This window comes from Manis javanica, chromosome 5, assembly GCF_040802235.1.
Source record: "Manis javanica isolate MJ-LG chromosome 5, MJ_LKY, whole genome shotgun sequence".
Lineage (NCBI taxonomy): Eukaryota > Metazoa > Chordata > Mammalia > Pholidota > Manidae > Manis > Manis javanica.
In genome coordinates, this window is record NC_133160.1 from 142535229 (window position 1) to 142547773 (window position 12545).

The 12545-nt window shown below is 42.5% G+C and overlaps 1 long non-coding RNA gene across 2 annotated transcripts in view; it reads right to left on the reverse strand.

Moving 5' to 3' along the window:
* Positions 1 to 11209, reverse strand: part of LOC118969188 (uncharacterized) — an 86352-nt gene extending 75143 nt beyond the window's left edge. For both annotated transcript variants that reach the window (XR_005057104.2, XR_012131762.1), the window contains exons 1-2: positions 11003 to 11209; positions 6648 to 6746 (exon numbers count right to left, since the gene is read on the reverse strand). This is a non-coding gene — a long non-coding RNA (uncharacterized lncRNA). The remainder of the gene's footprint in view (positions 1 to 6647; positions 6747 to 11002) is intronic.
* Positions 11210 to 12545: the final 1336 nt, after the last annotated feature.

The following is a 12545-nucleotide window of genomic DNA, read 5'->3' on the forward strand; positions in this document are numbered from 1 at the left end:
CATATTACTAAGTGAAAGAGGCCATTGTGCAAAGGCCACACACTGTATGATTCCAAGTAATATGACACTTTGAAAAAGGTGAAATAAGAGACAGTAAAACAGGTTATCAGTGGTTACCAGGGGTAAGTGGGGAAGGGATAAATGGGCAGAGCACAGGGCATTTTTAGGGCTCTGAGACTATTCTATATGATGCTATTATGGTGGATACATGTCATCAGATATTTATCCAAACCCATGGAATGTTCACCTCCAAGACCGAGTGTGCAATGTAAACTACAGGCTCTGCGTGATGATGTGCTGGTGTTGGTTCTGAGATTGTAACAAATGTACCCCTCTAGTGCGGAAGGAGGGGCGCCTGTGCTCATGTGGGGGCAGGGGTGATTTAGGAGCTCCCTGCACTTTCTATTCAATTATATTTTTTCTTTACATTCAATTGTGCTGTAAGCCTAAAACTCTCTAAAAAATAAAGGCTATAAAAAATGGGTCATTTAAATATCATCTTATTCATTTAAGTGCCCAGGGATTCCTCCTTCCCTATAGGCAATCACATCCATAAAAAATAGTGAACTTAATCTATCAGTTGTGTATTCTGACTGCTCCAGTGGCAGGCCATTCCCCCATCTCTACCCTACTCTCCTTGGCCCTCCTTATTGAAATTAGGCCAATTAATAACCCCATGATGGCCTCTAACTGTTCAACTGAAAGGAAGAATCGCGTATTTCTCACTTTAAATCAAAAGTTAGAGATGATTAGGCTTTGTGAGGAAGGCATGTCAAAAGCTGAGACAGACCGAAAACTAGGCCTCTTGTGCCAAACAGTAAGGCAAGCTGCAAACGCAAAGGAAAAGTTCTTGAAAGAATTAAAAGTGTTACACCAGAGAACATAAGAATGATAAGAAAGTGAAACAGACTTATTGCTGATACAGAGAAAATCTGAGTGGTCTGGATAGAAGATCAAACCAGCTACAACATTCCCTTAAGCCAAAGCCTAATCCTGAGCAAGGCTGTAACTCTCTTCAATTCTGTGATGTCAGAGAGAGAGGTGAAGAAGCTGCAGAAGAAAATTTGAAGCCAGCAGGGTTTGGTTCATGAGGTTTATGGTAAGAAGCCGTTTCCAAAACATCAAAGTACAAGGTAAAGAAACAAGAACTGATGTAGAAGCTGCAGTAAGTTATCCAGAAGATTCAGCTCAGATCATTAATGAAGGTGGCTACACTGAACAACAGATTTTTCAGTGTAGATCAAACAGCCTTCTAATGGAAGAAGATGCCATCTAGGACTTTCATAGATAGAGAGGAAAAGTTAATGCCTGGCTTCAAATCTTCCAAGGACAGGCTGACTCTCTTGTGAGGGGCTAATGCAGCTAGTGACTTAAAGTTAAAGCCAATTCTCATTTACCATTTGAAAAATCCTAAGGCCCTTAAGAATTATGCTAAATTTATGCTTCCTGTGCTTTATAAATAGAACAGCAAAGCCTGGGTGAATGACAGCACATATGTTTATAACATGGTTTAATAAATATTTGAAGTCCACTGTCAAGACCTATTGCTCAGAAAAAAGTTTCCTTTCAAAATATGACTGCTCATTGACAGTACGCCCAAGAGCTCTGATGGAGAGGGACAATGAGACTAAAGTTGTTTGCATGCCTGCTAACATGACATCCACTTTGCAGGCTTTGGATCAAGTGGTCACTTCAATTTTCAAGTCTTCTTATTTAAGAAATACATTTTTATATTAATTATATAAGGCAGCTATAGCTACCTTAGATAGTGATTCCTTTGATGGATCTGGGCAAAATCAACTGAAAACCGCTGGAAAGTATTTACCATTCTAAATGCCATTAAGAATATTCATGATTCATGGGAAAAGGTCAAAATATCAACATTAAAAGGAGTTTGAAAGAAGTTGATTCCAAGCCACACAGATGATTTTGAGGGGTTCAAGACTTTGGTAGAAGAAGTAACTACAGATGTGGTGGAAACAGGAAGAGTACTAGAATTAGAAGTACAGCCTGAAGATGTCACTGAATTGCTGCAATCTCATGATAAAACTTGAATGGATGAGGAATTGCTCCTTATGGATGAACAAAAAAGTGGTTTCTTGAAATAGAAACTGCCTCTGGTAAAGATGCTGTGAAGCCTGTTGAAATGACAGTGAATTTAGAATACTATATAAACTTAGTTGATAAGTAGCAGCAAGGTTTGGGAGGATAGCCTCCAATTTGGAAAGTTCTACTATTGGTAAAATGCTATCAAACAGCATCACATGTTATAGAGAAATTTGTGAAAGTTAGAGTTAATCAATAGGGCAAACCTCAATGTCTATTTTAAGAAATTGCCACAGCCACCCCAACCTTTGGCAACAATCACCCTGATCAGTCAGTGGCCATCAACATGGAGGAAAGACACCCCCCCAGCAAAAACACTGTAACTCACTGAAAGCTCAGATGATAGTGAGCAGTTATAAATATTGTTTTTTAGACATAATGCTATTGTACACTTAATAGAGTAACAAATAGTATAAACATAACTTTCATATGCACTGGGAAATCAAAAAATTCATTTGACACCTTTTATTGTGATAATCACTTATTGTGGTTGTCTGGAACCAAACCCAAAATATCTCAGAGGTATATTGTATCCATACGTCCACCATTCTGGGCTCTCCAAACCCCATCCTTCAGTTTTTTTATGGAGGCTTCATTACATAGGCATGTTTGATTATATCATTGGCCACTGGCAACTGATTCAACCTCCAACCCTCTCCCCTCCCAGGGGGCCAGGGGGTGGGACTGAAAGAACCAACCCTCTAATCACAAGGTTGCACTCCTGACAATTAGCTCCCATCCTTAGGTTACATATGGACTTTCCAAACGTCACTTCATTAACATAACAAAAGACACCTTTCACTTAGGAAATTTCAAGGGTTTTAGGAGTTCTGTGCCAGGAATGGGAAGACCAAATACATGTTTCTTATTATAACTCACAGTATCACACTTCGCTTTTGGTGTACTACTTGAATCATTCCCAAATCCTCCATCGGAAACATAGGTCTTTTCTCAACATGCTCTAATGGTGTAAAAATTTGGGAGGGAAGATACCCTTCCCAGAGCTCTTGCTCCTCCTGCTACAATCGGGCCTGCAGCTCTCTAAGCCTCATGCATAGCGGCTGCTCTGGGATTTCCTTTTACAACCTCAAATTTCCTTTCTGTTCTTCTCCATATTGGATCTTCCTTTTTCCCACCCTGTGACATGACCTTTCTTATTTTACACTTTCATTTTGAGTGAGTACATCCTTCAGTAGCTTCTATACCATGAATGTCTAAAAAATTAATTCTCCTTTGTACATGACTGATAGTTGGGTTATGTAAAGAATTCTAAGTTAAAAGTATTTTTCACTTAGATATTTGAAGGCATTGCTTTTCTGGCTTCCAGTATAGCTGTTGAGAAGTCTGATATTTATTTTTTTGAGTGAGACCTGTTACTCCTCTCTGGAGGTGTTTAAAATCCTTTTTTTGTCCTTGGAATTTCCAAATTTTATTATGGTGTATCTTGGTGTGGGACTTTTAAAACCCATTATGCAGGGAACTCAGGGAGGCCTATCAATATAAAAACTCATATCCTTTAGTTCTTGAGGAATTCTCTTGAATTACTTTTTGAATAATTTCAATCCCTCCATTTTTCCCTCTTTCCTCTTTCTGGAACTCCTAATTTATTTGAATATTGTAATATTTGATCTGGTCTCCAAATTTTCTTCTTTATTTCCCCTTAATTTTCTACCTCTGATATTTCTGCTGCTTTCTGGCATATGTTCCAACTTTATCTTCCAAACTTTCTATGGTATTTTGCATGTCTGATGTCATAGCTTTAATTTTTAGGAGCTTAATTTTCAGTTAACTTTTATATAATCTCTTTTTATCTTTATATAACCTCTTTTACTTCTCTTTATATCCCCTGAGCATATTATTTACAACTTTTTGATGCTTTCTTCTGATTCTGGCATTATTTCTGTTTCTACTGAACTCTTTAAAAAAGTTTTTGTTTTGATCTCAGTTTTCCTTTTAGAAAGTTTCCTCATACGTTTGGTTACACTTAGCTCCATCTCATATTATTGAGGCACTAAAAAATGGACAGGAAGCTATGGTGTGTTTGTGTGTGTGTGTGTGTGTGTGTGTGTGTACACACATGTGGAATTAAGGCAATGGGGAGCTTGCCCATGGGTGGAATTTTCTGCAAGGTGATCTTGATGGGCTATTTCATTAGGAGACTCCCATTTGTCAGACTCTTTGGGTCTTTTCTGTTAATCTAGTCATTTCCCCAGAGAGGAATCCTCCAGTCTTTGATCTGAGGGATACAAACCTGACAGTCACGTTCTGAGACTGGAATGGAGGAAAGGAGATAGGGTTCACAGTTTAGGAAGTAGAATTCCACTTGATCCTCAGTTTTCTAAATGGTGTCCTGCCCTAAATGTCACTGAATTTTAGAATCTCTCTGGCTTACTTTCTTTAGAGAATCAGCCTCTGGACTTCTGACATTGGGGACAGATGGACGGCAGATCTTGGTGGGGGTGTCTGTGTACATTTTACACAAAATTATAACTCTCTTGTGTTTTCAGCCTCACTTTCATCCAAGAGCCACTAACTTTTGAGTCTTTCCAAGGTTCTGTGACTCAATCAGTCTGCCTCCAGGCTGACGTTAACATTGCTTTAGTTTCCTTCTCTCAGTTAAGTCATTAATCACTTGTCCGTCCATATGCTTTCCAGCTTCCAAAATATTTTTTTTCCCACCTTTTCTCTTTGTCCTTATAGATGCCAGTGGTGTGCCTTCAGGCAGCTCATCCATCTTCTCTGAGGTGCAGTTTTCTGATACTTGGAACAATCAAGCCTACTTCACAAGGCTGACATGATGCCTAGCATGAGCTTTTTCAGGCCAAAGGATGGCAGAGCTTCTTCTACAACTACCAGCTCCCCCTGATGTCAAGCTATAGGGTCTCCACTTGCTGACTGCATCATATAGATACACCACCACCACCACCACCTCCCTTTCTAAGCTCTGTCCTGTCCAACTTCAAAACTTGTTAAGAATACAGTATCCTGTGTAGCCCTATAGCTGTCAGAGGTTCTTTCATGCCCACCGCCCTCTCCATGAACACTAAAGTTGCACCCTAAAGGGCATAAGCATCTTAAAGCATTCTGAATATATGTGTCCACATACATACCTACATGCAGTGCATATATATATATGTAAATATACATACAATATCCAGGTTCCCAAGAAAACTAATTGTTCAGCTGGGGTTACCCACTTCTACCTGAGGCACCAAACTTTATTAAATTCCCTTCAAAGCAGAAATAAAAGGCAGTAAACAAATTATTCTGCTATCACAGAGAAAGCCAACAGACCCAACAAAGTTTGGAAGCACCTGGCTGATACAACAGTTACTGTCCCTTGGGAATGCTTTATTCTTGGAAGATTGTTAACAATTTCTTCCCTGCTTTTGGTGTCTAGAATAATGTGTCCTTGAGACATCCCAAGGTTTGAATGACTAACAGCTGATGATAATTGAATATTTTCTGAGAGGTGGAGTGGGAGATGTATTTTATATATGTCATAATCTCTGTCATACTCCCTTTCTGTGGTATCTCCTTATTAATGACTCCCCCATTATTAGAATTTTTGATGGCCAGGAGAGTGACCCTTAGGGTTCAGAGACAGGAAGAAAACCTTCTCTTAGGTTTTATTTATAATAATTATGAGAATAATGATGATAGAATTTGTAATAATAATCAACACATGTAATTAACAATTATAATACTCATTTACACATATTACCTCATTTATGTCTTAGTGTTTGACATATTACTTTATTTACATCTTTTTAAATATCTCTAAATATACTTTATTCATTTATGCTGTGTAAGGTAGGTTCTAGGATTATCATTCTGATGATACAGACAAGGAAGGCAGGGGACCCAGGTGTAGTGATCTGCCTGAAGTCACAGAGGCAGTAGCAGAGAGAGGACTTGAACCCGGAAAGCCCAGCTCTAGAATCCACCCTCTTCACCACTAGGCCATTACCTTTCATTATTCTCATGCAATCCAGTCCGAGCAGAATAAGCTCCTCATGTATATGAACGGAGCAGGAGATGCTCACAAACTCTCAGAAGACTCTAGGCTCTGAACTCCAGGTCCCAAATGCCTGCATCCTCCTTTTCCAGCAGGGGGCGCCTGGAGGCCACATTTGTTTCCCTCTTAGGGACAGATGCCTCAGCGATTGAGAACCAGAACTCCTGAACCTTACTGGGAAGAATCATGTTAAAACTTTGTCTACCATACTTGAAGAATTTATAGTGTACTAGTCAAAGGAATGACCCTATACATAGGAATAATAAAGGGAAAGTTTCCACTACAATTCTTGGAAGACCTGCAATGGGCATTTGAAAACCCTAGGTCCAATAAATCTGCATAGGCCCGGAGCTTATGCAGCACTTCCTGACTCCAGATAAAGCACAGACGCATTAGAGGTAGAGATTTTTCTTACCACACTCAGAAAGCATGCTACTCAAACCTGCCCCAGCTCTCAGGGTGGCCTTGAACACATCAGTCGTCCCACCCTGTCGGTAAGGTTGTGGAGTTGTGTTGTACTCACCTCCTGGCTCCTCTGGAGTTGCTGCTGAGGTCGTTTCTCTCCGGTAGCCTTTGTTTGCAGGAGATTAGTTCAGAGGTGCAACGAAAGCCAAATGTCAACCTGCACCATAGATGGAAATGCCAGGAGACCAGGTTTGGCAGAATTCATGCCTTTCATAGCAGAGGGAGGAGAAGGGCTCTGTGAGGGGCCTGTACCCCTTCCCAGGTGCCCCCTTCACCCCTGCAGTACTCTGCATTCAGGATTGGATGAGAGGCCTAACTTTTAACAGGAGCCTCTCGGACTAAGAGCAGGGACAGAATTGATTGCCCAGGGAATGCAAGCTTTTCCAACATCCCCTACATTCTGCAGCCACCCGGGGGAGCCTTAGCTCATCAGCCCCTCTAAATGATCCCTTTTCTGTATATACTTTGGTATAAGAAATCCAATTCAAAATTAAATACAGAGAAAATAGAGAAATATCCCAATGCCAGCCTCTAGGCATGGGCTATGGAAGATCCCAGGTTCAGATTTTAGTTCTGCCTCAGATGGACTGAGCAACCCTAGGCAGGTTATTTACGCTCTCCGTACTGCGGCTTTCTCATGTGTAAAATGAAGATAATAAAACCCACCTCATAGGATCATCGAGCACATCCAGTGAATTAAGGCATGTAAAGATTAAGCACAGTGCTTAGCATGTAGAAAGCACTCAATAAATCATAGTTGTTGTGATTAAACCTATTCACACAGGCCAGCACTTTGCGGGAAAGGAATCTTGCACTCTCTCAGTACTGTGATCTTTATTGGTACCAGGGCAGTTTTTTCAGCTCTGGGTGACATTGGCAAACTTTCTGTCTTTCTCCAAGAACACAATGCCCCCATTACCTCCTCCAAACCCCTTCCTTCCAGATAGTTAACTAGATGCCATGTGGAAGTTTTCTCGAATTGAGTCCTGGACATTTATCCTCATGACTAACTACCTGGAAGTTGAGGTCAGCTGAAGTTCAAGAGGGCCTCAATTCTGACTTTTATTGTTTATTGATTTGTGGCATTTATAAGCCAAAGTGTTCGGCCTCCAGGGCCAAGACTGCAGGCACAACAATGCGGCCCTTCTCTGGTGGCCCTGTTTACCTTCCGGGAGCAGGCAGGGTGTGGCCAGAACTTCTCGGGTGGTAAGAGCACCGGGGTGTGGTGAGAACGCTGGGTGTGGCCAGCCAGACCAGGCTTTGGAGAAAGCAGCCAGCAAACAGGACATGGCGGCCCTGGTCTGAAGGCAGAGGCCCCTGTGTGGGGCAGCTGAGGGAAGTCAGGTTCTCTGCTCCTCAAACACCACCACTGTAATTACTGAGTAGTTATTAGCCACACGTGGCATTCCACACCTGGCACCCCACAGCTGTCCTTTAATGGTTCGGACCACGGGCCTCTTGTGGATCCTGGCATTACCACTCACTAGCTGTGTGACCTTGGGGACTTGACTTAACCTCTCTGCTCCTCGACACCCTCACCCTAAGAAGTGGGGTGGTTAAAGCACTTGGTTGCGGTCCGGGCTGAAGACTCCCACCAGACCCCACAGCCAGGGTGCTGCAGCTGGGGCGAGCCCAGTTCGAGGAGGGTGGAATTAGAGCATGGGATGTTGGAGTAGGGGAATTCATCTTGGAGCCTTTAGGATGCTGGTTCCAGGTGTGAGTATACAAAGCTAAGGATCCAGGGAAACATCAACCAGAGAAGGGATTAAAAATAAGATATAATGTGAACGTACCTACCTTGATCCTGAAAGAAAATAAACCAACTGACAACAGCAGTAATTGAGCAGAATTTTGAAAACCAAACTACAGCCTGCTGAGGTCAGTGCGAACACAGCTGAGCTACATAAAATAGTGTATGTACCGTAAGAATGCTTTCAATCAAGTAAATAAAGTATGTGTAAATTGTTTTTAAAAAAAGGCAGGAAAAGCATCTCCCTCTTCAGGTTATTGGAAGATTAAGTGAGAAAGCCCTAGAATAGTTTCTGGCCCAAGGTAATGTTGAGTAAGTACTAGCAATTTACCAATGTACATCTCACATGCATGATTTCATGCCTTTCTCATAGCAGTCCTGTTAAGTAGGTCTTCTACAGAGAGAGGTTTAGGGCACACTGCAAGAAGCAAGCAAAACTGGGATTTGACCCCTGGATTATCTGATTCTGAATTCCAAACTCTGAATCTCAAATTCACTGTGTCTTACTGCCTTCCTACCAAGTTCATCTGAAAAGACCTTACTAAATCGGTTGAGAGTTCCAGTGTAACTCAGTTCAGAAGGACTTACAGAGCTCTTCTGATGGCCAGGGGCTGGGTCCTGCATCTGCCTTCATGAGTCGGGTATTGATCTTGGCCCCACGGAGCTCACTGGCCAACGTGCCTACAGACAAGCCCACGTTGTGATCAAGTACCTTTCCAAGTCCAATGATTCTCTCTGCTTGCAATTCCATTTGGACAATTTCTTGAACATCCTTGCCTCTTTTGAGGGCCTTAACTAAAAACATCTACCCCGTTTTGCCTGAAATTCCCACTTTGAGGTTTGAGGCCTGAAGTAGGTTCTTACATAAAATGAATTGGGAGAGAGACACTGATCATCCATTTATTAGTTAGTTTATCCTTGAAGGACTTAGAAAGGTGTGATAAGGGTTTTGAGGAAAGGAAAAACTTGTGGGGTATCTACTCTTCTTAGGCACAGGCCTCCTCTAAGTAGTGGGCTTCGGAAAATAGCTGCCAGATTCTGGAAAAGAGATCAGGAAAATGGCACTCACTGAGAAACTAAGGAGAAAGTAGTTGATGAGATGGGCTGTCTGCAGGTGGAACCCACCTGGAGACGCGCTGGAGGCTGCTGCCCTGGGGGTTGTAAAACACCAAAAGCAAATCCATACATTTATGAAATGGAATACTCTGTAGACACTATGAGGGACCGTGGGTGAAGATGAAACAAACGCCAGCCCCTGACCCTAGCTAACTCCCAGAATAATCTGGATTTAAATGTAAACAAAGGAAAGTGTTATCTAACTAAACGAATTAATCTGAGGGTTTAAATCCCTGACATGACAATAAAAGTGGGTGGCCAGTATTTTACTACACTGATGGACAGTGACTGGATTGGGGTATGGGTGGGGACTTGATAATATGGGTAAATGTAGTAACCACATTGTTATTTCATGTGAAACGTTCATAAGAGTGTATATCAATAATATCTTAAAAATAAAATTAAGTTGCCAGCATGGAGTCCTAGAAAGGGGGCATTTGAATCCATTCCCTTAATGCTCAGCCAGGCCCCAGAAGGGTCTAAGTTCTGATCAGGAGAGGTTGTGTGGGCCAGAGGAAGCTTTTTTGGACTCTCCAGACCTGGTTAAACTTGTCATGTGAGTGCTTACAGAGGCGTCCTCTGTGCCCAGGCTTACTCTAGGCACTGGAGGTCTGATGGTCCACTTAATTCTCATCAGAAGCGCATGGAATAGATGAATTGTCCATCCCTAAACTCCAAAATCTGAGATCCTGAGGGCCAGGTAACACATTCAGGGTAAGTATCCCTTACAGCTGGTTAGGTGGCAGGGGCGGCTGCCTGGCCCTTGGGCCCCTGCTCTGACCACAGCACCAGCAGTTCTGCTGCAGGCACCAAAGGAGCCCTCTCACAAGGGTTTGGCTTCAATGGTCACTTGATCCTGGGCAGGTAGGACACAGTCCAGGCATGCCTCTCATTGCAATTTAATTATAGGGCTTTGGATTTATATCCTAGTCTCATAAATGTGGGCCCCGTGTATCGGCATCCCTGACACTTCAGGGTGCTCAGAAGAAAGTTAGATTTCCTACAGGAACACGAAAGGACAAAACCCCAAAGTGAGTCATGGTCCCATCACAAAGCAGATTGGTACGAGATCGTACAGCAGCAGGACCAGGACCAGTACCCAGTTTCCTTGCCTTTAGTCATGAGAGCTCAGAGGGTCGAGGATAAGGCTCCTGGGAGCTCAGAGGGTAGAGTATAAGGCTCCCAACCCCACCGACTTCCAAGCCCTAGAGGTAGTAGAGCAGGGCCCAGGGGATACAGTTCTGGTCAGAAAGGAGTTTGGGTTTGACAAAGTCTTATGGGAATAGGGGCTTCAGAGGAAGAAGATGCCTCTAGAGCATAAGACACCTGAGAGAGCCAGCAAGCATTCACTGCTTTAGTTCAGCTCACCTCACTTCACCTCCGCTGAACTCAGATCAACATACTCAACTACACATTTACTGTGTGACAGGTGCTGGGCTGGAAGCTCCGAATACAACAGTGAAGACACACTGTTCACCTGCCTCCAAGAGGTTTATAGTCTAAAGACAGAGACAGATAAAAACACAACTAAATCAACATTTACTTACAATCTCCAGTGCATGCCATCAGCCATTTGTGACAGAGAATAAAGGAGGAAAGCTGCTTTCGATAGGGGGCCCTCAAAGGAAATGACTCTCCTCTTGGGCTTGCAGGACGAGGATCTTCCTGGGGAAAGTGGCTGCCGATTAGCAGCTCTCCTCTGCAGTTCTCACTTCTCCAGAATCAGCACTCCCTACTCCTTATTGCTTCATTCAGCCCCGATGCTTCTAGAACATTGACAAAAAAATTATTGTGTCTGGATTTTCCAGTTTTTCCTGACAGAAGCTTTGGTCTGCTGAAGGCTACTCTAGCCTTCATAGAAGTGGAAGTCACATGGCTGTGACTTTCACACATTTCTTTCTTTTTTAACTACACAAGTTATGCACTGGTGAATATGTTTATACAAATTAATTCAAAACAGGAGTAGATGGAGGAAATCGTGACAGCTCTCTGCCCTCTTCATGGCTTTCTGCTGGTAAGAGTTAAGTGCGAACCCTTCTTTTCTTCTTTGATGTCTGTCCTCCATGTGAAGTTGGGACACTCCTGGCCTCTCTGTCCCTCTCACTTTCTGGAGAGGAAGGAGGTGGCTTACTTGGGTGCATTTGGGAACACAACGGGGTATGCTCAGTCCTGGTTTCCCTTTCTTCCTCCTGGGAGTGAGCTGCCTGCAAGAAACACAAGTTCTCCTGAGCTGTAGTGTTACTAAGTGATCCTCACCTCCACCCCCTCTTCTCCCAGCTCAGGAAGGCCACTACCAACCCTACGGTGTCCTCATGGGGATGGTAAATTGGTTCAATCCTGGGCTTTAATTAGCTGCCCATCTGGACCTCACACTAAGCATGCCCTCCAGCTTAGCCTTTACCAGTAAAAAAGGGACTATTTTGACATGTCTACATCTGACATGCCTTTGGTGGGACCTAATTCACACACCAATCTCAGCTACAAGAGAGTGTAGAAAATGCAGTGTTTAGTTTTGCCAGGCTCTGTAGCACAGGGAAGCATGTTTGAAAATGGCAGCACAGCGTGCAGGCCAGTTCACCAGGCCCATCACACATTAGTAGCCTGTATGACAGCTTATCTCTTATCTATATCCTAGAGCTGTTAATTAACGTTTGAATTATCCTAATCAGAAACCTGAAGTGGAGGTATGTGGCTAAGTATTAAAGTTGTATCATCTCCCTCTATTCCCCGGAGCCAACTGAATTTTACCATAAGAACCTGACAGTTGTCACCTGGTCAAATTAATTTAAATCAATTTGCAAGATTCCTAGAAATTAGATATAGATATTCACTTATTAAATTTTGATAAAACTTCCTAAAGTTAGTTACTTTCTAAAAGATCTTATCAATCTTCCCATTAACAGTGGTTGGGAATGTCCTTCTTCTAACCTCAGCAACTCTGGGGTGTTTATCTTCTTTTCATCCAGATGTCCTCCTTATTCATTCTGAAAACCCAAATAGTATGTAGTGAATATAATAACTATGGCTTTTTAAGAAAGTACCACGTTGCTCTAAGCACTTTACAAACACTCTTTCAGTTAACTCTGACAA